At 44.8% G+C, this 24,245-nt stretch overlaps 1 non-coding gene and 1 pseudogene across 1 annotated transcript; both read left to right on the top strand.

The window, feature by feature from the left end:
- Positions 1-1,421: 1,421 nt before the first annotated feature.
- Positions 1,422-14,273, top strand: LOC133884655 (protein DETOXIFICATION 10-like; annotated as a pseudogene).
- Positions 14,274-15,110: 837 nt separating this feature from the next.
- Positions 15,111-15,227, top strand: LOC133891258 (U5 spliceosomal RNA). The gene has a single exon (XR_009904165.1). It is a non-coding gene; the product is annotated as a U5 spliceosomal RNA (small nuclear RNA).
- The last annotated feature ends 9,018 nt before the right edge of the window (positions 15,228-24,245 follow it).

The following is a 24,245-nucleotide window of genomic DNA, read 5'->3' on the forward strand; positions in this document are numbered from 1 at the left end:
GAATGATCTAGATTATTTTTTCAATTAATATGATAATTTCGTGATCTTGATAGCGAATATAGTTGCTCTTTTTAACACTTAAATAATAATATAACTAGCAAGGTGACCCACACTAATAGCGTGGCTAGTCTCATCGTAATATTTTATCATGATAACCTTTGATTAAACATTAATTTCTTTGACCTTTTTTATGAGGTTAGTATCATTTAGTTACAAAATAGATAAAATTAGAAGAAGAGGTAAAAATTATATTAGATGAGGAGAAAATTATTTATACTCTAAACTTGTACCCAAATCGTATATATATATTGGTTCGATTTGTATACATTTTGATCAACTGTCAAAATCGTATGTCTTATGTAGGCAGCCTAACTAAAATCATAGTAGGTTTATCTTGCATATGTGATGTCTTGCATGTTTTTAATCTATTATCTTAGTAAGAATTTTGATTTTTTATTATGAATTTTAACTGTCGATTAATTATATTTTACATGAACTCTTTATTTAAGTATTTGTTTTTTATAATAATTTGATTTTTTTAAGACTATATTTGATATGGATCCTTCTTTTTTCTATTTTAACCCTTAATTTAAGTTATTATTTATTTTATTTTATTTAGACTCTTTATTTAGATATTTTGCTTCCCAAATCCTATGAAAATCTAACGGCTAATTTTCCATAATTTTTAATTTTGAATTTATCTATTTATTAATTGTATTTGATATGGATTCTTTTATTTAATCTAAACCGTTAGATGTTTATAACAATAAGTGATGCAAATTCTTTATTTTTTCCGATTAACGTGGTAATTTTGTGACCTTAAAAGTGAATGTGGTGGCTCTTTTTAACACTCAGATAATAATATAATGAGTAAATTTCACAAAACTACAATTATTTGTACCATTGTAACACAAAATTGTAACTTTTTAAGTATATCTCACAAAACTACAACTATTTTGATACTTGGTAATAAGAATCTACAACTTTTTAATCTGATCTCACCTGTCTGCCACACAGTATCACATGGTCTAGTCACACCTGTCAACCACGCATGTAACAAAAAGTTCTTGTTACCAAGGACCTAAGTAGTTGTTGTTTTGTGAAATTAAATTTAAAAGTTGTAGTTTATAATGGTATAAATAGTTATAGTTTTATGAAAATTACTCTAATACAATAGATAAATTTTGGAAATGAAACTATGACACTGAACTAGTGAGTTATGCCAGTTCAGATTAATCATTATGCCACAGTAAAAATGCTAGAAAAGGTGAATTGGCCCTATTCTGCAGCTAAGTAGAAAACTTACAGACATGCAACTTCAGTTTACTCCTTCAGTTGTGACAAAATAGTTTTCATTTCACCTGCTATTGACTATTGCTCACTCAGTAACATCAAACACTGAATTTGTTAAACAGATTGGAATGGCAAGCGCACTGGAAACTCTATGTGGCCAAGCTTATGGCGCAACTAGGAGTGCACACCTACAGACTTACAGAGCAGTAATCACCCTCCTAGTCGTCTGTATCCCTCTCTCACTTCTCAGCGTCTTCATGGGCAAAATCCGGGTCCTCGTGGGGCAGGACCCTGATCGCCCAGGGAGCCGGGAGATACATCGTCTCGCTGATCCCGGGGCTCTTCTCAAACGCGGTGATCCAGCCGATTACCAAGATCCTGCAGACCCAGAGCCTGATACTCGCCCTGCTCCTGTCATCCGTCGCAACGATGGCAATCCACATCCCTCTCTGCTATGTGATGGTGTTCAAGACTGGATTTGGATACACTGGAGCTGCTTAGTCAATAAGTATATCGTATTGGCTGAATTTGTGCATGCTTGTTGGGTACATCATGTGAGGCCCTCAATGGGGTGGTTGGCTTCCTGCGTCTAAGCTCTGCCCTCTTCGCATTAGATCTGGTAATCACCAGAGCCTACATGTGTCTCTCACTCAGTCTCTATGGTGAACTTCCCTCTTACCTATTAACTTCTTCAGTCTTGAATGGTGGTCATTTGAGCTCCTTATTCTTAGGGCTTCTACCCAACCCAGAGCTTCAAACCTCAGTAATTTCAATCTGGAACAAAACAAAGCAATGATCATAGTCTTGAATGGTGATCAATCTTGTGTTGCTCGGCGCATATCTTTTTTTTTTCAGTCTCACAAGTATAACATAACTCTACACTAGACCTTTTGGAACTGGAGCTGCTGGAAGGTATGACTGTGAAGAAACTTAACTTACATGGAAGACGCTTACTTTGTCTCCTCTCCTTTGAAACAGTTCATCATTTGACAATAGCTTTCAAAATTCAACTTTTTTCATAATAAATAGCACACGAGTAGCGAATGAACCGGGTGCCGAAGGAGCTCGATCAGCAGTCCGTGTTGTGATGTCCATGGCGTTGATGGATGCTGTTATGGTTGGGTCACGACGCCTCGTGGGTACAGCAGCGAGGAGCCGAGGAGGAGGTCTTACCTTTCGTCGCGACCATGGTTCCTTCGGCTTGTATCACCGTGGTCTCACGCCGTGAAGTGTCAGCATACAGCAGGTATTATCAAGACCACGGTCACACCACACGACCAGTTCTGATCACGCAGCGAGGTACTACGATCAGTCCTCGCTGGTCCCAGAGCATGTACCTACATACCCGGTCAAGTCTCATTTAATGCTGGCTACTCGAGTATTTTTTCCTTTCCCAGGCATATGCTTTCGATGTGGTATGGTCGTGAGACGGTGCAGAATTGCAGTGACCCATTCCGTAGCATTTAATATTACAGGAAATTCTAATAGACGAGCATGACAGCGTTAGTGATGGTACAGGACGACCAGAATAGGGTAGTCATGCCTATCCAACGTCATGATGTGCTAGGGGTAGTTGGCTCCGTCATGGGCAGGTCTATCCTAGGGTTTGGCACGATTTGTTTGTTTGTGTATCTTTTCCCCTAGCATATAAACAGATCAAGATCGTGTTTGTAGAAGGGTGGGGAGCACATTCTACATAAGTTCACCCAATTTATAAAACAATACACATGACGTAGGGCTATTATCAAACGGGATACTTGAACCTGGATAAACCTCGGTTTTCTTGAGTCCAGGTTGATACACGTGTATAGGAAATATGGATTAATGCGTACGTCGTCCGATATACCCCGGGTTATTGTCAGAGATCATCCCCTGACAGTTGGCGCGCCAGGTAAGGGCGTGTTTCTTCGCGTTTCTACAGGCATTGATTCTATGGTTGGACTACCTATGACCTGATCCTCAACTACTACGGAGTCCCGATTTGATGACCCCGGCCGTCGTGAGCTCTTCATCATGGGATACGACCCAAATGAGCCTGGTGTGCTCTAAGCATGGGATACTGAATCAGAGTCCAATGACTTCAAGCCCGAGCGGGAGGTTTGCATGGCGGTCCATGCAACAAGGTTCAAAACGACGCTCGTGTCACAGGAATTGGAGGCGAGCCCTAGGTTGTAGGCCAAGAGGGAAACCCAACTGGCGTCAGGAATGGGGAGATTCTACTTTGCCCCAACAATAGCAACGCCGCCCGAAGGAGCGCCCGTGTGAAGAGGAGATTATGGCGGCATCCTCGTCAAGGTCATCACGCAGCATGAGGAACGCGAACGCTGGGGCGCCCCCCTTGCGATGTCTCACCGCTCTACGGTCAGCAGCTTGACTACGAGGCCATGACCCTCGCGTAGAACATGCAGACTACGTGGGTACTTCTCAGCCATCCACTGGTGGCGGTATCAGAAGGTTCACCGGTGGTACCATGGTTGTGTGATCTCGCCCTCTTAGTAGAGATCGCCCGGCGCTAGACCGTGGCAGTGGCCGCCCCATCCTCCGTAAGGAACAATAGATATCGTGGTCGGTTGAGGTCACAGTGGGCTAACCTGCTGGAGGAAACTCGTGCTCCCTCAGCGGCCTAGAGTACAAGTTAATCCCCACCATGTCGGGGCAATCCACCTACTGACCTACGTGACTCGCTCCGCCACCGCGACCTCCACCACGTAATTCGGGATTAGAGGGCCACCCGTAAACATGAAGAGTGGGCTCAACTAGAATAGGAAATGGGCAAGCAGCCCTATCACTCACCTTCCCCTCGCCGGGAGGCGTGGGACTCCTCTGTCCCATAACCAGGGCCATGAGACCATCGGCTCTCTCCTCGATCACACGCTGCCTAGCGACGAGCGACTCCCTGTTATGGAATGGGGTGCAGTGCTTTCTCGGCTCGGTTGCGAGAGGTGTGTTGAACGGATAAGTTTTGGTCACCCCTAGCCGAAAAGTATGATGACTCAACTAACCCGGAGAAGTTCCTACAGATCTACACCACCATGGTACGAGCTGTGGGAGGTGATAGGAAGGTCATGACAAACTATTTCCCGACCGCTCTGGCCGGTTCAGCATGGTCCTAGCTGATGAATCTCCCTCGCGGGTCGGTTCGGTCCTAAAAAGACTTGTGCGACCAGTTCACCACCAACTTACAGGAGACCTACGCCCGACCAGGGGTTGAGGATCACCTGTACCAGGTCAGACAACGGCATGGTGAGCCACTGTGAGACTACATCCGATATTTCATCAAAGGCTGGAATATCATTCCAAAGATCACGGGCGAGTCTGTGGTCATAGAGTTCCGAAGGGGGGGGGGGGTCAGAGACCAGAAGATGATCGAAAATTGATCACTAAGGAGGTTTGGAGCACCACCAAGCTCTTCGAGCTTGCAGACAAATGCGCGCAAGCTGATGAGGCTCGAGAGCGCCAGATCGATGTAAAGCTACAGCCAACCTCCGACCAGCTTGCTTCTACCAAAGGAGTCGACCGGAAGGAGAAAAAGAAATATAAGCGCAAGGCCGGGCCGCCCGACGTCATGCCTGTTGAGCAAACCAGCCAACCACGCCAACCTTTCGAGAAGAAGGACGGGAATAAGGGTAAAGGCTACTACCCAATCTACCATACCGACACCCATGACTTAACTGAGTGCAAGGTCATGCAAGGCATTATCGACTAGGAGCTCGGGGAGCACAAGCCCAGGCATTATCGACCAGTCAGCTCTGGGATTCCAGCATGCTGATCATATGGTACATCATATCTGTGTGGGATCCATAATGTACTCCTCGAATAGGGAGTACAAATCGGTGGTTCATGAGATATGCGCGACCATGCCAGGTTTGAGTCCACGACTAAAATGGTCGAAGGTCCCCCTTCCCTTCAGCCTATCCGACCACCCTGCAAACATCAAACGGCCCAGACGGTACCTCATTGTGGTAGAGCCCACGATGCGCAATGTGCAAATGGGCCATGTACTGGTCGATGGAGGGAGTTCCATCAACCTCCTCTTTGTGGACGTGCTAGATGCCCTGCAGATTTTCAGGAGTGCGTTAAAGTCATCTCCTCCCTTCTTCGGGATCACCCCATGCTCTTCGACCTAGCCATTGGGACGGATCATACAACCTGTCACCTTTAGTTCGTCGAACAACTTCATGACTGAGATGGTCATGTTCGATGTGGCGGACTTTAGGACCCCGTACAACACAATCCTAGGTCGACCGTCAATGGCCCAGTTCATGGTCATCGCCCACTATGTGTACCAGACAATCAAGATCCATGGTCCTAAGGGAGTGATTACCATAGTGGGCGGCCGAAAGGCAGTCCTACACTGCGACAAGAGGAGCCTCGACATGGTTGAGCTAGCTCCCGGGTCACAACCTAAAAACGCAGGGCCGAGTGGTCGCTTTGAAAAGGTCCACGCCATCGCTAGTTCCACCAATTGGCTTAAGGAAGTATGCCTAAGCAACGCTGACATAGCCAGGATGGTCCAGATAGGGCCAGTCTGGACCCCAAATAGGAACTCAAGCTCATCACTTTCCTCTGGGCAAATGCAGATGTCTTCTCCTGGAGTCCATCTGATATGCCCGGAGTCCCTAGGGATGTGATCGAGCATAAGTTGTCAGTGCGACCAGAGGCACGACCAATAAAGTAGAAAGCATGTCAGTTCACGCCTGACTGAAAGAAAGCACTTCATGAGGAGATCACCAAGCTCCTGGAGGCAGGCTTCATCCGAGAGGTGCAATACTCGGAGTGGCTGGCCAACCTAGTCATGGTACAAAAACCCAATGATAAATGGAGGATGTGCATCAACATTACCGACCTCAACAAGGCATGCCCGAAAGATCTGTTCCCCATGATCCCATGCCCCGAATAGACCAGCTCGTTGACCTCGACTACCGGTAGCAATTTGCTAAGATTTTTAGATGTTCGTTCGGTGTACCATCATATTAGCATATGTAGAGTATATGAGGAGAAAATTGCTATTGTAACACCCTTCAGAGTCTTTTGTTATGTAAAGATGCCTTTTAGCCTAAAGGTGCTAGTGCACTTACCAACAGTGTATCCAGCTCATCATTTGACCACATATCGGTAGGAATGTCGAGGTGTATGTCAATAATGTGGTTCTGAAAAGCCGGACCAAGAACGACCTAGTCGTAGACCTCGAAGAAACGTTCAACATCCTTCAAAAGTACTGTATGAGGCTGAACCAAGAGAAGTGCACATTCGGTGTCCCATCAGGGAAGTTGCTTAGTTTTCTCGTATCTAGTCGAGGCGTAGAAGTAAACCCGAACAAGATCAAATCCATCGATCAGATGGGATCCCCGAACAGGTTAAAGGAGGTTCAAAAACTAACTAGGCTTGTGGCTGCATTGAACAAGTTCATCTCGAGGATGGGAGAGAAGGGGTTGCCACTCTTTAAGCTCTTAAAGAAGAGTTACCACTTCATGTGGATGCCAGAAGCGGAGGCAGCCTTCCAAGATCTCAAAAGGTAATTCTCCTCCCCTCTGGTACAAAATGCTCCTCGATCAGATGGGGAGCTCCTGCTCTATGTTGCAACCACCCCACAAGTTGCAAGTGCGGTCCTGGTCGTCGAACAAGGAGGTCTTAAGTGACTAGTATACTACGTCAGTGAAGCCCTACACAGTGCGAAGGCTTAGTACCCATAAGCACAAAAACTGTTATATGCCATGCTGATGGCCTCTCGCAAGCTCAAGCATTACTTCCAAGCCCACAAAATCAAGGTTATCTCCTCGCTCCTGATTAGGGAAATCCTCCATGGAAGGGATGCAGTAGGGAGAATCGCTAAGTGGGAAGTAGAGCTCGGGGAGTTTGATATTCAGTTCATCCCACGAATGGCTATCAAGTCTCAGGCGCTAATCTATTTTCATGGCCGAGTGGTTGTCCTTTGAGCCCTAGCATGAACAACGACTATAGGCGGACGAGCACCGGACCATGCACTTCGACGGTCTTTCACACTAAAGGGAGCAGGGGATGGAGTGACCTTAATGTCACCAACCGGCGACTCCCTCAGGTACGTAGTTCAATTATGTTTTTATACCACTAACAATGTTGCAGAGTATGAGGGTCTCTTGTCAGGAATGAGGGTGGACTTTGCACTTGGCATAAAATGCCTGCTAGCAAAAGGGGACTCGCTATTGGTCGTAAACCAAGTGAAAAAGGAGTTTCAATGCTTTGAGCCGATAATAGCACCTCGCTAAAGTGAGAAAGCTGGAGCGACGCTTTATCAGTTTCGAAGTTAAGCATGTCCTCCGCAGGGACAAATTCCTCGCCGATGAGCTGGCCCATCAAGCTTCTTCTCCTGAACCTATCCCGGTTGGACTCTGCCATGGTCTCGGGCCAACATGAAGAGGATACTTCGCTTGGAAACAGAGCACCCAAGGTAACACCTTTGGAGGCAACACCTCCCTCAGTGCAGTCCTCGGGCAACCATCATATGGTCATCCAGCTTGATTCGGATACAGCCTGGATGGATCAGATCTCGGCATACCTTCATAATTGAGTGATCCCTAACAATGATGTGTCAGTAGAAAGGGTCATGCGGCAAGCCTGCAGATACTCCCTGGTAGAGGGACACCTTTACCACCGGGGGAGCAATGCCCTTTTACTAAAATGCATCACTCAAGAAGAGGGGATCACAGTGCTCACTGATATCCACTGAGGCATATGTGGTAGCCACACTTCATATCACACTATGGCCGAAAAAGTGTTCTGGCAAGGATTCTATTGGCCCATGTCCCTCCAAGAAGCTTATGAGCTGGTGAAACGGTGTGAGCCGTATCAGTACCATGACCGACAGACCAACCTACCAACCCAAGCATTATAAACCATATCACTCTCTTGGCCTTTCGCGATTTAGAGGCGCGATATTGTGGGACCTTTCCTATGGGACCTTTCCTAAGGCCCCTCGTGGTTATGAATTCATATTTGTGGTAGTCGACAAGTTCACTAAGTGGATCGACACCGAGCCTATTAGGAAAATCATTGTCGTAGTAGCGATTAAGTTCATACGAGAGTTGGTAGTGCTGTTTGGCGGTCCAAACTTCATAATTACGAACAACAGGACTCAATTCACCAGTAGCGCTTTCAAAGACTACTGCAAAGAGATCGAGACTAAAGTTTGCTACACGTCGGTTGCACACCCTCATGGGCCGAGAGGACGAACGGGATGATACTGCAAGGGGTCAAAACCAGGGTCTTTGATCGGCTTAAGAGCTACTCGATACGATGGGTGGATGAACTCCCTATAGTACTCTAATCGTTGCGAACGACTCCTAGCAGGGCTATGGCTGAGACTCCCTTCTTCTTGGTTTTGGGCACTGAGGCAATGCTCCCCTCCAAGATCGCCCTCCGATCTCATCGAGTGATCAACTACTCAGACGATGAGGATGACATAAAACCTGATCGAAGAGTTCCACAATTGTGCTCTAATTTGAGCAATCTGATACCAACAGAGTCTCAGGTGTTACCACAACCTCAAGGCAGGGGAACGAACAATGGTTGTAGGCGACTTCATCCTTAGACAGATTCAGAATAAGGCAGGCCGAAACAAGCTCTCCCCTAAGTGGGAGGGGCTCTACAAGGTGGTCGAGGTTACCTAACCTGGTGCGGTCAAGTTAGCCATGGAGTATGGCCATGAATTGCACAACTCTTAGAACATAGCCTAGTTGTGCATGTTCTATGTGTAAGACTATTTGAAAATGAGCTATTTTCTCTGTTTTGCATGATCTTCCAGACGAGCATGGAGTATGGCGTGTAAGTTTTTCAGATTTAAAGACAAAATTCTCTGTTTTGCAGGATCTCCTAGACAAGAACGGTCTTCCATAGGGGTGTAAGTTTTTGATTCAAGGGTCATACCGCCTGGTCGGCAGCCTTCCTGCCGACCAAACGGTCGGGGGAGAGAACAGTTTTAGCTTTCCTTGTTCTTTTTCCTTGGTTAGGCCATCTCATTGTTTTTTCGTTTTGGCTAATCGCTCATGCCTGAGTGCCAAATAAGGAACGAAAATTGTCACCCGTTTAGTGTCAAGGGTATGGGCATCTTATGGATACCGACCATCTGGCTACAAGTCCGAACTTGGATCGAGCGCTGGTCGCCAACGAAAGGCTTATAGAGCTAAGGGTTGTCCTAGGCACCACAAACCTAGTTAGCTAGCGGCACAAAAAGCCAGGATCCCCCCTAGAACCCCCTGGAAGTAATGACCACCGTGCGAGCACGAACTTTTTTATATGAAAACAGGTAGTCAAGTACAAAAAAGGCCACTCAGGAAATGCCTAGGGGCAAGTTTTTATGAGTTTATTCAATGTCCATAAGATCCGAAGATGCCCCTTAGTGGGTCGAACCAGACGGTCCAAACAAGGGAGCTAGTTGTATACAGAAATGAGTCTACGTGGTCACAAAGCTCCCTCGTGGTCCACTGAGCACCATCAAAACCTGCATAGACTGTCGGAGCGAGATCAAGGTAAAGGTTGGGAAAGTGATCGTTGACATAGGCAAGGTCAAGACAGGCAATGGAGACTCTGATCTGAAAGAGATGGTCACTGATAGTCTCGTGAAGCCTTTACTCAAGGTCACCTGCCTCCTCGGAGGCCGCCAAAAACCAGTAAATATGAATGGTCATGGTATCCCCGGGGGTCGGGCGAACGTGAACGTTGGCGACCCAGAGCAGCATGTCAAAAGGGGTGAACGCCCGACTAAGGCAATTGAAGAAGTTCACCTGCCACTGGCCGGTCTCCCTTGATGTACGCTCCAAGTCACTTTACACCACGAGCAGTTTCTCCTGGCAAACTGGTCAGAAACAGGTCACATAGCGTGCAAAGGTCAACTGGTCGAGTATTACTCAGCTAGTCTAAGACTACACATGGCTAGGCATGTGACAAGACTGGCACACCTTGAAGATCACTCCGAAGGATCTCTCGCTAAACCTCAAACCCGAGCTCGCACTCGCCACCATCTCCTGACTGCGTTGGTTGTTGATGTCATCTATGGTGGTGATCAGGGGCTCGGAGCGAGTAGGCGATTCAGTTATGTCAGGGATTCTACAACCACAACAGCGACATAATCCCATCAAAGAAATGCATAAGGTCGATCAGGTATCATACAAACTTAAGATACAAGCTGGTGTTTACTCGTCCACGATTTCCACCCGAAAGAGGGACTCTATGAACTCCAGCAACAATTGCCACTCCGCCTCCAGCTTCGCCTCAGCTTCAAGGCTAGCAGTTATGACCCCCTTCCGGATGATCTCAAGGTTGATGTTGGGGTAACTGTAGCAGTAGCATCGAAGAACATACCCTGCCGCGGTCTTAGCCGCCTTCGCTACATTCTCTGCCATCATCGCCGCTAGGATGCCCATGAGCTAGGTGAACTTCTCTGCCAGAACATTGATGGAGTAGACACAGCCTTGCGCGGACTCCTCCTTCAGCTCGTTGGCTTCTATCCTGACACTCCTTAGCGACCCTCGCATTGCCATAAAGGTAGTTCAAAGAAAGTTGCGGATCGTCCGCACATTCTCCATCAACTTGGAGTGTTGAAAAATGAGTGAAACCCTCTCCGCTTGAAATACGTTCTTGTCCTATTGAAGGGTGGCGTTCTCACACTGAAGTGCACACCTCTTCTCCCTTTCCTCGGCCACCAGCCTCTCTAACTGGGCGCATCTGTGGACTACCTCCTCCTTCTCAGTGATCATGTGGCTGATGAAGGCAGGGAGGCTGGCGACTAGGGAGAGCAGGTCAGAGGCCGGAGTGAGCACCGGAGGAGGCACGAGGGTCATGGCGAACACTTCAGGCGGCGTTGGGATCACGACTGGCTCGGGGGATAGAATGTCCAGCTGGGCCGGAGGAGGAGTTTCTACCGGAGTCGTTGACAAGGTGGAGGACCTGCAGCAACAACAAGTTGCAAGGTCAAGAAAAGAAATCAAAACATCTACACCTAACCGGGGGACTTACCGTATGGTCGGAGTGGTGAGCATAACTCTCGATCTCGCAAAACCAATGAGTTGACCCGTCGGGGAGGCCACATCCATCATCGTGCCGCGTGCAAATAACGTCCCACGGGGGCATTTGGACGCTTCCGCAGAGGTCGAATCCTCCACTGGCCTTTTTCCCCTTGAATGGGGACTCGACGATTAGAATGGTCAGACCTAGCTGGCTCAGGGAGTGACTAATCACTCCCCTAGTGGCCAGCACCGCTCGCCGTACCACCACCCGTGGTTGATCTTTGACTGTGAGCAGTCTGGTCCCTGATCAACTTAGGGCGAGGCTGGTCGCTCCTCTGTTGACCTGCGCTGTGTGCAAGATCTCCACCAGTGATCAGCGTCTGACCCAGAGCGATATGGGTGCCTTCGTGACCATGTGTGTTGGAGGCGTGACTAGATCGATCAGGAGGAGGTTGGGTCGTTCCTTGTTAGGCGCCCAGGTGGAGATCACAATGAACTCTACTCCCTGAAGCAGCTTGGCCAGAGGCCCCCAAGACCTCATCAATGATAGAGCGCAGTATGTCGACTTCAGGAAGACCCTGCAAATGGCATCAACTATGAAAATTCAGGTCATAAGAAGGCTTGAGGGCAAGGATCATGGAAATGTTGAACTTACCCACCTGTGTTGTGCTCTCTCTGGAGGGTTTGAGATCACATAGAAGGACGCTGACCGGAGGACCGTCTTTCCTCGAGAAGCCTGGTATTAGGATTCGAACCCACAAGTCGATGATGTCATCGGTAAGATCTGAATAACAAAAAGGGTGTGAGAGGTCACACACTTTCTGGAACAAAGAGCGATATCGGGGATTCGACAATAGATTTACGTGTGAAGCTCGACCAGGTCTCGTCATAAGGCCTATAGTACATGAATGTTGGGTGGGCTTGCCTCCGCAGGGGACACAACCGGCACTTGATGTAGTCGCAAGCGATGTCCAATCTTGTCAACCAGGCTTTTCGAAGCTAGCCAACTCGTTTGACCAGGGTTAGTAGCTTGGGGGTGGTCGCAGGCGAATTCCTCCAATTTTCCGTGACATATGCCGGCGCGCTCGGCACATGGAGGTTATCAAATAAATTGACAGTCGCGAGGTAGAACCAATCCTCCCTCCAGCCCGACCATGACTTGACGCCCACCTCGATGTAGGAGTCTGTGAAGCCATCACGGAGGCAGAACTTGGATCTAGGAAAGGCATAATCGCTGCCACTGCACGCCATCAGATTGCGGTGGATGATGGTGAAAGGTCAAGGACAGAGACAGAGATGGCGGGGGAGACAAAGAGCTCTGAGCGCAGAAAGGCTTAGGGGCGATGGAAGATGGTGAAAAGATTTGCAGAGAGCTATGGGTGCACCAGTTTAAAGGGTCGCCACGGTGTCTCAACCGCTATGGGGTCTAGTTTGCATAAAATCTGAAAGTATGCGCATGGGGAACCGAATTTCCCTCAGGTCTAATGGCAATTAATGTTTCTCTCTCCCACGTCTTTCTCTCTCTCTCTCTCTCTCATGTTTTCTCCCTCTCTAGATGTTTAACCTCCCTCGAGATACGATTTCTTGAGTATGTCATTAACATGGGTTGCGTCGATGACCACTCCCCGAGCAAATTTATGGTCACCAGGGGCCAGGTGGTGGGATTTTATGCGTCCATGCCCATGTGGTATGCAGCGACAAGACCCCACAATGAACCACTCAGTTCATCATATCCACAAAGGAAGCTTGGGGAGTATTATCGGTGCAATAGGTAACAGGGTGCGTCACGTGGCGGGTCCCTTGCTATGAAGTGTCAGCATGCAGCAGGTATTATCAAGACACGGCCACACGGCATGACCATCCCTCGCTGATCGCAGAGCAGGTAGCCACCTACCCAAACAAGTCTCATTTAATGTTGCATACTCGAGTATTTTTTCCTTCCTCAAGCACCTACTTTTGACGTGGTATGGTCGTGGGAGCGGTGTGGAATTGCAGTGACACGTCCCATAGCATTTAATGCCATAGGATGCTCTGATGGGTGAGTATGACGGTGTTCGATGATGGTACAGGATGCGCAGAACAACCATAGCAAGGTAGACATGTGTATCTAACATCATGATGTGCTAGGGGTAGGCTCCGTCATGTATAGGTCTGTCACAGGGTTCGATATGATCCGTTTATTTGTGCATCTTTTTTCTAATATATAAAAGGGTTAAGATCGTGTTTGTAGAAGGAAAAGATATTACGTAACAAGTTCATTCAATTCATAAAACAATACAAATAACATAGCGCTATTATTCTATAGGAGGTCTAAACCTAAATAAATCTCAGTATTTTTTGAGTTTAGATTGATACATACATATAAAAAACACAGCTCAATACGCATATCACCCTATATATCCTAGATTATTATGAGAGATCATCCCGACACAGTGGAAAGGAAAAAAAGAGCGCAATTGCAGTACTCTTACGTATTCTAGGTCCTGACATTATATAGCACCGAAATCAACATGGATGCAGTTCCACTTAGTTTGATAAATTTGCCTAGTTACTAACATCTGCTCTTCTCACCAGGCGTTGCCCGAGGGTGCGGGTGGCAGCAGCTGGGCGCCTACGTGAACCTCGGATCATTCTACCTGCTCGGGTTCCCATTGGCGATCCTCCTCGGGTTCGTGCTGAACATGGGGGCGAGAGGCTCTGCTGGCTGCGCATCGTCTGCGGCTCCGTAACACAGACCACAGTCATGGCCGCCATCACGTTCTTCACCGACTGGCCGAAAATGGTCTGTTCTCCATTTAAACTTACCCCACTTGCCCGCGAATTAAGCCACAATTGATGTAGCACAAAAGAACAAATAATTGAAACACATTTGAAGAGTTTCGTGTTGACTCTCCCTCTCATGGTGCATTGCGCCTGTAGTGTTTGCAGGCTGAGAAGGCCAGGGAGAGGGTGTTCAGCGAGAAGCCGGCGGAGCCCTGGTGGAGATGTCTGCTGGTGTAGCCGTAGTAGTTCCGCTCCGATGCTGCAGGGGACGCATCTGTTCTGCGGCATTCGTGGAAGGGGGTCAGGCCAGTCTTTGCTGAGTTCATGGCTCGTGTTTGTGGTAGTTTTGATCACCAAAACCAAACAGGGTTCTGCGCATTCCCACGATTGATTGTTGTATCATCCTGGAGTTCCGGACTGGCTAGAAACATGACACAACAATTCAATGTGTATAATAGCTGTTAAAGGACCAGTTCAATGCCTTCACCGCTACTTCTCAGGCCTTATCTCCTGGTGCACCTCGTCAACACATCGGCCTCCATCCATGCAGGATCACCAACTGTAGTTCCGGCTCTTCTGTTTTGACTGAGTGCCATGAGCCTCTCGCAATCTATATATACATGTACCTCTGTGAATGAATACACACCGGATTACACAATTCTATAATAGCAGCTAGAAAATCTAGTCCACGCTGTTTGATGACCGATTAAGATCACTCGCATTTTTCTGATGGTAGAGCTGGCCTGATGACCAATCACCACCATTGTACGTACTCCGGCGCAAAGTTCGGCATTTTGCTGGCTGATGTTTTCCCCCTGCAAGAAGAAGCCCAAAAGTTCTCTGGATTGAGACCCAACGCGGCAGTGTCACGAATGAGCGCAGCAACGACGGGCTGAGCCAGGCAGGCCGAACGGTTGATGTAAATGGACTGATATGGAGGCCGGGGCCCAGGTCGAATCGTAGCACAGGTCGCGATGCAGCTGCAGTTGTTTAGTACCATATCGCCAGGTTCTGCTAAACGGAAGGCTCGGGTGCTGCACAAGAGGAGCAGGCATGCCGCCGAACAAGGTATGGGGCTGCGTGGCGAGCACAGAGCGAACGATTCTTTCGCCTTTTACTAAAGAATACCGTGCGCTCGTCACATTAAGCAGCATATATTAATTTTTTGAGGGTGCCTTCCTAATAAGGTAGGCCCCAGCAAATTAGAATTCAAGCTTTCATTTTCTCAAAGGTAAAGCTTCCGCTCTCCAGAGGCGTAGTGCCTGTTTCTGTTTTTTCATTCTTTTTTGTCGTTGTAGGGAATGCTGGTGCTGCTGCCTGGTGGTGTCGACGAAGTAGAGCCGGCCAGCGTCAAAATTGTGCCTGCTCATCAGAATGGGTCCGTACGTCAAGGACGTAGAAGGCGCGCAGACACAGCGACCAGGCCTGGCTGCCCCGGTTCACCACTTCACCGTGCGCGCCGCGGATTACTCCCGTGCTGCCCCGTCGCTGGGCGCGAGGTCGCCGTGGACGCGTACAGGTGCAGTTGTGAAGATTTTGGGTTTTTGGCCATGCGACTGAGCGGTATTTTTGGCATGCGAATGAGCGGTGAATTGTGTAGCCCGGCGAACAAGATATTCCAAGGAATACTCATGTTCTAGGCAAATGTTCTCACGAGTACAAACAAAATTGTTATTAAATCAGTCTAAATCACAAAAGTTCCAATGAAACCTATATTGGCTGTTCGAATTCATGACTTGTACACATCCAGTAAATAGAACAGGCAGGCACATTCACATTGCAAGTTCCAGAATGATATAGCCCAGTCACGATTATCCCCACTTCACAACAATCTTGCGAGACATGACTGTTAGACGATCGAAATTGGTATATTATAAAGAGTTTCGGTTTTAAAAACTTCTTAGTTGATTAGTAAGCAGTACCTACATTCAGTGTACAGTAACTCCGATATATGAACAGTACCAGCGATCAGTGCACAGTAACTTCGACTAGATGAACAGTACATACGACCAGATAAACAGTAATTACGACCGAATGAACATTAATTGCAATCAGATGAACAGTAACTTTGACCAGTGTACCGTACTTGCAACCATGAATAGTTCCTGTGACAGTGAACTGTGAACGTCAAATTGTAATAAAGAATACCCTGTTAGATATATAGGAGTCCTCACGATTAACTAGGAAAGATATGTTAATTATGGAAAGTTTGGAGATTGAAAGGCAAGCTGAATCGTATCTGTAAGTCCTATTCAGTTTGAATTAGAAGTTCTGATCTTGTACAACTAAGATTTGCCACTCTTTAATTATGAGAGCGTCATGACCGATTGAGAATAATCACCAATCAATCAAACACAATTTATATTATTTTTCGTCTTTTGCCTGGCTCCTATAGTCTCATTCTCTTTTCCCATCTATATTGCTTTCCTCTCGAGCGTGGGTGACGATAAAAGTCCGACGACACAGTGCTATGATGGGGTATCCTGGGTGTTGCTCGTTGGATATTACACATGAGGTGCTCAGTGTTTGGCGTGATATCTTTTCGCGTTAACACACTTTTTGGCAACTCCGCTGGGGAAGAAACTTTCGGTTGCCTTTTAGCCGAATTTTAAAACCTTAGCCATGACAAACAGATTTGAAATCGACCCCGACAATGTCATTGTGCCCGCCATCGAGGAGCTAGATGAGGAGGCACAACAAGAATATGAAAGGCGCAAGATGGAGTTCGACAGGGCGTTCGCTTCGCGCTACCAAAAGACGAGGCAGGGTATCGTCTAGAAGGGAGGAGATTTCACGCCTATCTATACCAAGCTCGAGGTAACTCCCACTGTGTGTAACCTCTTTCTAAAGAGAAAGTTGCTTTGATGATTGATCAGCAAGTAGGTGTTATTACGAGTAACAAGTTTGATTAAGGGTTTTAATCAATCACTCAATAGCCGTTTAAAGTCTATGGTTTTTTAGATGCAAAATATTAAGGATACACTAAAATGACCTCTATCACATGATGCTAGTGCTTCAACTTCTAGTAATGATGATAGAATTCAGCAAGGTCTGTTTGATTCATCGATAAAATTTATATCACTTATGCCTACATAACAAAGTATATCGATGGAACAAATTTATAATGTTGTAGGTTCGGTCAATACTGTGACACCACTACCTACATCACTAGATGCCACTAAACCGGATGTCACACCATTTGTTTTTCTATTATCAAACATTGCATCTAGTATAATTAATTCAGTTCCACATGTAGCTAATAGTAACAACTAAGTTAATAAAATTACAGCAAATATGTCGGTAGCTCCATATAATACCGTTGCACATAGTGCACCACCTATACCTCCACGAGGCTCTGGTATCCCTTATGGTCCATTACCGGAAGCTTGTTTCAAAGTGCCTCCACAAAGTACTCCATATACGTAGCCTGTTGTGCCGCATTCTCATGATATACCACCACATTCTTTTGGGCAGCAGCAACAAACTAATGTGATTCCTACTCAGCCCCCGACCGAGCAACCTATGGAGTACAAAAATAGTAGAGATCAAATAGCTAGTATTTTGAAGGAACACTTTGGGGTAGAACCTAAGGGTAGAGCACGTATCTATCAAAAACCACACCCTGATTTCTATGATAATATTTAATATCCTACAGGGTATAGAGTGACTGAGTTTATTAAGTTTACTACAAATGATGATAGAAATACTCTAGAACATATTGCTCAATTCATTTTACAGTGTGATGAAGCTAGTGCTAGTGATATGTTAAAATTGAGGTTTTTTCCTTTATCATTGTCTGGTCCTATATTTACCAAGTTTACTTTTTTGGCACATAATTCTATTTATACGTGACCCTAATTAGAGCAGAAATTTCATAAGTATTTTTATATTGGGCACACTGAGCTTAGATTGTCACATTTAACATCAGTTAAACAAAAACACAATGAGTCTGTCGCTGAATACATTTGAAGGTTTAGAGATACAATAAACCGAAGTTTTAATTTGATAATTTCTGATAGAGATTTGATCGACTTAGCTTATTCTGGTTTACTTTCTCATTTAAAGAAAAAGCTAGAGAATCACGATTTCTTAGATGTTAGCTAAGTATTATAAAAATCTCTGGCTCAAGAAAGCCAGGCTAAAGAATCTAGAAATTTTCATAGATCAAATGATAGAGTAAGAGAGGATAGTCCTAATGTGCACATGCTTGAGTATTAATCTGAAAATTCGGATGATTGTGATATTAATGTATATGTGGCCGAATGGGCTTGGTCTTCTAAGTCTAAACCATTCGTTTGCTCTGCTCTTAAGCCGATACCTCCTAAGAATCGACAAGAAAAAAATTAAGTTTACTTTTGATGTAGCAAAGTTTGATAGAATATTTGATTACTTGCTATATGAAAAATAGATTAAGCTACCTCATGGTCATGTGATTCCACCATTAGATGAATTAAAGAGACGAGCTTATTGTAATTGGCATAATTATTATTCTCATGCTACTAACGATTGCAATGTTTTTCGTTGATAGATTCAAACGGCCATTAATGAAAGATTATTGAAGTTTGCGGAGATGCAAGTAGATCTTCAACCGTTCCCGATTAATATGGTTAATCTACAAGACAAGAGCATATTAATTCGGTCAACTCAACCTGAATCAGCTAAAGGGAAGAATGTAATCATTGGTGAAGAAAGGCCAAAAACTTTGTGGGAGAACAAAAATTTGTTGAAAGAGGTGTTAATTGAAAAAAAAAATCCCGAAGGCAATAGATTGGTCAAGACTGCGGAGAACACTTCAGCCGCCGGGGGGCATATCAATGCTAAGCCAAAGATGATCAAGCCAAAGAATCTGAAGGTTGGCAAGTGGAAAATCAATAAAGTAAAGAAACACGACAAGGTTAAGAAATTCAAGCCCACTTTCAAACAATTCTTGTCCAAATATGAGAAAGACAATGTCATCCAAACACATATGAATCAACCAAGTGGAGCTAAGCGATCGAGGTCACCTTCAAGGCAAGGAGTGCACCATCATCATCAATCGAGGGAGGATAATGCTACTAACATCTACCCACCACTTGGTATGGTGCCATGGTCGTGGATGCCTCCTCCAATGTCTTTTCCTCCTTGCCCAACTTGGGGCTATAACGGTATGTGGGTGCCACCCCCTCCTATGCAATTTAATCCTTTTTATTCGATGTGGACAGCACCACAGAGGTCGGTATTTGATAGAATATCACATCCAGTCTATAACTGTTTAAGACGTAGTCTAGTGATGTTCAATATGCTAGAGATGTGAAGAACGTGTACCGGGTCCAGAAGGGTAGTGTTTCTACTCCAATTTCATATTCTAATGTTGATAAACATGTGCTACTACTGCTGATATTATTAAGATTAGTTCAATGAAAGTAGTGGTCAAAGAACTTGGCAAATGACTGATTGTTTTTTGTGATAAATCGATCAAATCTAAACACGTATCTATTGTTGTCCAAGTTGTTCCAATGGCTAATACTCATTAAGCAAGTAGCAGCAAACTACTTTCTAAGTATCTACAGCTGAGATGGTATCCCTCAAGCTTATCTCACACAAAGAAACGAAGATTACAGCGGCTATGCAAGCAAGAATTCATGGAGTAACAAGCTAAAAAGTTACAGAATGCTACTTTTAATGAGATTAAGCCAATATAACCCGTGAAGTAAATATGAAGAACAAAGCTAGATGTTATAACAGCTCATACAATAGCCCCTTCACCAACAACAACACCGGCGCCTATGCGAGATGACAAGTAAGATTATAGTTTTGTCAAACGTAAAAAATATAATTTTGTGAAAAAATATAGTTTTGTGTTACTAGGAGCATAAATACTTGTAGTTTTGTGAAACTCGTTTCAAAAGTTATAGTTTCGTGATAATTATATGCAAATAGTTATAGTTTTGTAAAACTTACTCATTTTAAATGATAATTTCATAGACTGAACTAGAACTAGACAAATGTGTGACATACCAATGCCAGAATGATCTATTCTAAAGGTGACCAAGTAGATCAAGCCAAATAGATTGACACGAGGCACGGCCATTTTGGCCTGGCCCAGGCACGGCACGGCAGCTAACAAGCTGGGCTGACATGGCATGATGGCTTAGGTCATGTTTGGACTAGAGCCACGACACGTCAAGACAACATAACGCGATCCATTTAAGTTTTTCTATTTTTATAATATCTTATATAATTTATTTGGATCTAATATCATATAGCATATGTAATGTAATGTTAGTGTGTTTGACTCTCAAATGAAAGATCGTGTACTCATATTCGATTCCTAGAAATGTCAAAAGGGTTCCAAAAAAGGAGAGGGTGGAGCTCACAATTACACAGAGACTAAAAAGACTGTGACACAAGAACATGAAGCTTGACAAGCTAAACCCGAAGAGTTGATTGGCACATTTAATTTCACATAGCCGAATCATGTGCAAGGTGACTGCCACATAAACATTCACTCGTGCTGAGTCAATACAAGCATTAAGAAGTAGCCAACTTCAATCTCAAACTAGGCAAACTAACATTCATGACAGTAGGCTTTGCGAACGCTCACTTATGAAACTTAGGCCTAGTTAGATCAAGTGATTAAAACAAAATTAATCATTTATGCACATTTCTTTCAAAAAAATTTATCCTCAAGTTGACTCTTATCCAAGCAAAGTGTCGCACGACTGGATACGGCAAACACCTTGAGGCGTAAGATAATCGTATTGTATCACATTTGAGCACAAGATACTTGAATTCACTAGAATATTCATATTTTCACAGCGAAACAAGTTTTCACATGATTAAGTCAAGTAGTATCTTTGCGACACAATGAACACATGTTCCCCAAAGGGTCTATTATTAGCTAAACATTTGACAAAAATAAAAAATATAGTACAATGTTTCTCACCCACAATCATGAATCAAGAAGCCTAGAGCAAGATCCATCAAGCTAGCCTTAACATAAGTATTGACTAAGTCAAAGTAATTACAAACATAGTGATTAAGAATGTCAAATTTTATAGTCTACATGATTCAAAAAATTATCAAATTTCATCTTAAGAAAAGCTAGCTTACTTGAAATGTATCATATCAAAGCATCAAGAAGAGCCTAAGATTAAGAGTTTGCTCCACACAACTACTCAACTTAGTCTAAATTCAAGTCTAGTAACTGAAAATACTAAAGACATACAAGTCAAAACTCAACTACTATGATTATCTTACATAATGAAATGTAATGCAAATGCAACAAAAGTAAGATAGAGTATGTATAAATGACAACACCCCCTCACACAATATCATAGGGATGACAGACACCAAGGTCTTCCCTCAAATAGGTAAACTTGTAGTATCTAGAGTCTTGGTGAATATATAGGCCAGCTGGTGTTGGGTATCTATATAGCTCAACTCAATATCTCTCTTCTCATTGTGGTCTCTTAGAAAATAAAATATTACATCTCTGTGTTTGGTTTTGGAGTGTTAAACTAGGTTGTTGGCTAAGCTTATGGCACTATTGTTGTCATACAAAAGTGGCACACTCCTAAAATTCAACCTAAAATCTCTCAAAGTAGTAACTATCTATAAAATATATGAGCAACAGCTAATAGCAGCTACATATTCAGTTTCAACAGTAGACTGCGCAACGCTAGACTATTTATGATAAGACCAAAACACAAGAGAAGTACCCAACAAGTGATAAAGTACCAGAGTTACTTTCCTATCAATTCTACAATCAGCAAAATCCGCATCCGAAAAACATAAAAAAGAAACAAAAGAGGAAGCAGAAAACCAAAGCCCATACTCGAGAGTATGCTTGAGGTACCTTATAATGCGTTTCACCGCTTGACGGTGAGACGTCCTCGGTGAAGCCTGGAAGCGAGCACATAAGCAAATGGCGAAGTGGATGTCGGGTCTTGTCACCGTCAAGTACATGAGAGAGCCGATCATGCTCCTGTACTCATGCTGGTCCACCTCCTCGCTATCTTCATCTGGATCAAGCACAATTGAGGTAGTTGTGAGGAATCATCCAAACAGTATTCTAATTAATCGTCAGGAGGATCATTATTCATAATCCAACCTCGACGATTAACCAGAATCCTATTCCGGTAGTCCCGGCACGTATTTTGTGCTAAAGGATCGGAACACATACCTCCAACATAGTACATCACAACATAGCTTAATAAAGAGAGAGTAATAAATATTTATATTATAAATATTAAGCATGCAACTAATTCCAACAGTTTATAACAAAAGCGAGTTAGGAGGAGACAAAAACCCCTCAACTCCTAACTATCCAAAGATCTACGCAGTGGAAAGAATAAACTAGACAACAAAAGAGAGTGGAGCCACATGCCCTTAGGCTCCACTCTAAAAGCTCGAGCTTCGGAGTAGGATGCACTACTCCTGCCCGCCACCTTGATCGGCAGGCACAAAGTAGACGAACACCACCCCCTCCTCAGCAGCCGGAGTACCTGCATCAACTTAAGGGCAGCATCCTGAGTACAAAGGTACTCACATAACTTATACAATATGGGTATATAATATCCCGGCTTCAAGGATTATGCATTGAGCTGTTAGCTAGAATATAAATATGCGGTTAAGTTAATTAAAGCGGTAAGCAACCTAGACATATGTGTGAGTAACTAACTTAACCAACATATATGAAATTACCCTGCAACTACCAACTGATCATGTGAAACTGTAACAACAATAGTATCAATGTATAACAAGTGTCATCTCGACCATCTCCCACATATCCGAACCATCATCCACAAGCGAGAACTCTACGACCGATACAAATGAAACCATAGCATGCTCATGACCGAGAGTGCGACAGTTCGAACTGTTTTTACACCCTGCAGGGGATACTCCTGGACCCACACGACTCGGGGACCATACGGCTCGTGCCACCCGCTAAAGTGCACACAATGGGGTACCCGTGTCAACCTTTCACAACCAACCTCAACCATGTGCGACATGCATCGCTCAGCTCGGCGGTACTAGAACTACTCCCGGAGCAAACTAGTACCACTTACAAGCCCGCTCACTCACACTGTTGATGTTCAGGCCCCACAAAGCCACAGCTGCGAAGGTATTTGGCTCGCCTTATCATTAGATCGGCATATAGTGAGTAAGATAAGTGCTAAAGCTAACTGTATCGACGGACGATCTTAAACGATGCAAGCGGCCTACAGTGTCCGGGTTCCCTTCCCAAACTACCCCTGGACTTTCCTTGAAGGCAGATGACACCCCTAACACCATCCACATCTCGTCTCATACTCACCACTCAACCAACCATAACAACCTCAACCATTTATTTGTGCAACAAAAGTAAATCCTATGCTCACGAACAACGGAAAACGCCGACGTTCGACTTCTACCAAAAGACCTAAGCATGACTAAGCATATAAGTCGAACTTACACCTAGACATAACATCATCTCAAAGCTACAAGGAACGTGGATGAACAAGTCATCGAGGTAGAAGAATGCAATTGGCGTAGGTTCTACCCATTTGTTTCCGACATCGACTCCCTATACATGCAAACCTATACATAAGCATAATTTATCAATATTTAGACTTCATTCAATTCAACTAACAGGGTGCAATATGTTAGATGCTTGCCTTGCTATTTAGGTGGCTGCCCAAAGTTTCCCTCGCTCTCCTGGATCACCGGCTCGACGTCCTCTAAAAAGAATAACACGTGCAATGCCATGAGTATGAATAAAGTGCAACAATGCATGCCACAATGCTTAACAACATGCTAAAAGTATAAGATATACGAATCAATGCACTACTAAACAATCTAAACGAAAACCGAAAAATAACAGCCATCCGGAGTATCCGGACTGGTTCGAAGTATCCGGGCTCCGACCCTACGGGTAACCCTCCGGAAGAGGTGGTTGGTTACTGCTTTTTATTTGACTGGCCTGGAGTATCTAGGTGATTCCAGAGTATCCGGGTTCTGGAGTATCTGGAACATCCTCCGGGAGAGGCTCTCGATTAGCATTATTTTAACTTAACTCAAAACCTCCGGGTTGATCCGGACTATCCGAGATATACCGGACACTCCGAGTGAGGTTCCGAACGGAGCCCTCAGCTACACGATTACATAACTACCCGGAGTCTCCGGGTTTGTCCGGATAATCCGAGCGATACAGACTTGGTTTCTTCACGATTTTTCCACTCGGGTGAT

Source organism: Phragmites australis, chromosome 1, assembly GCF_958298935.1.
Source record: "Phragmites australis chromosome 1, lpPhrAust1.1, whole genome shotgun sequence".
NCBI lineage: Eukaryota > Viridiplantae > Streptophyta > Magnoliopsida > Poales > Poaceae > Phragmites > Phragmites australis.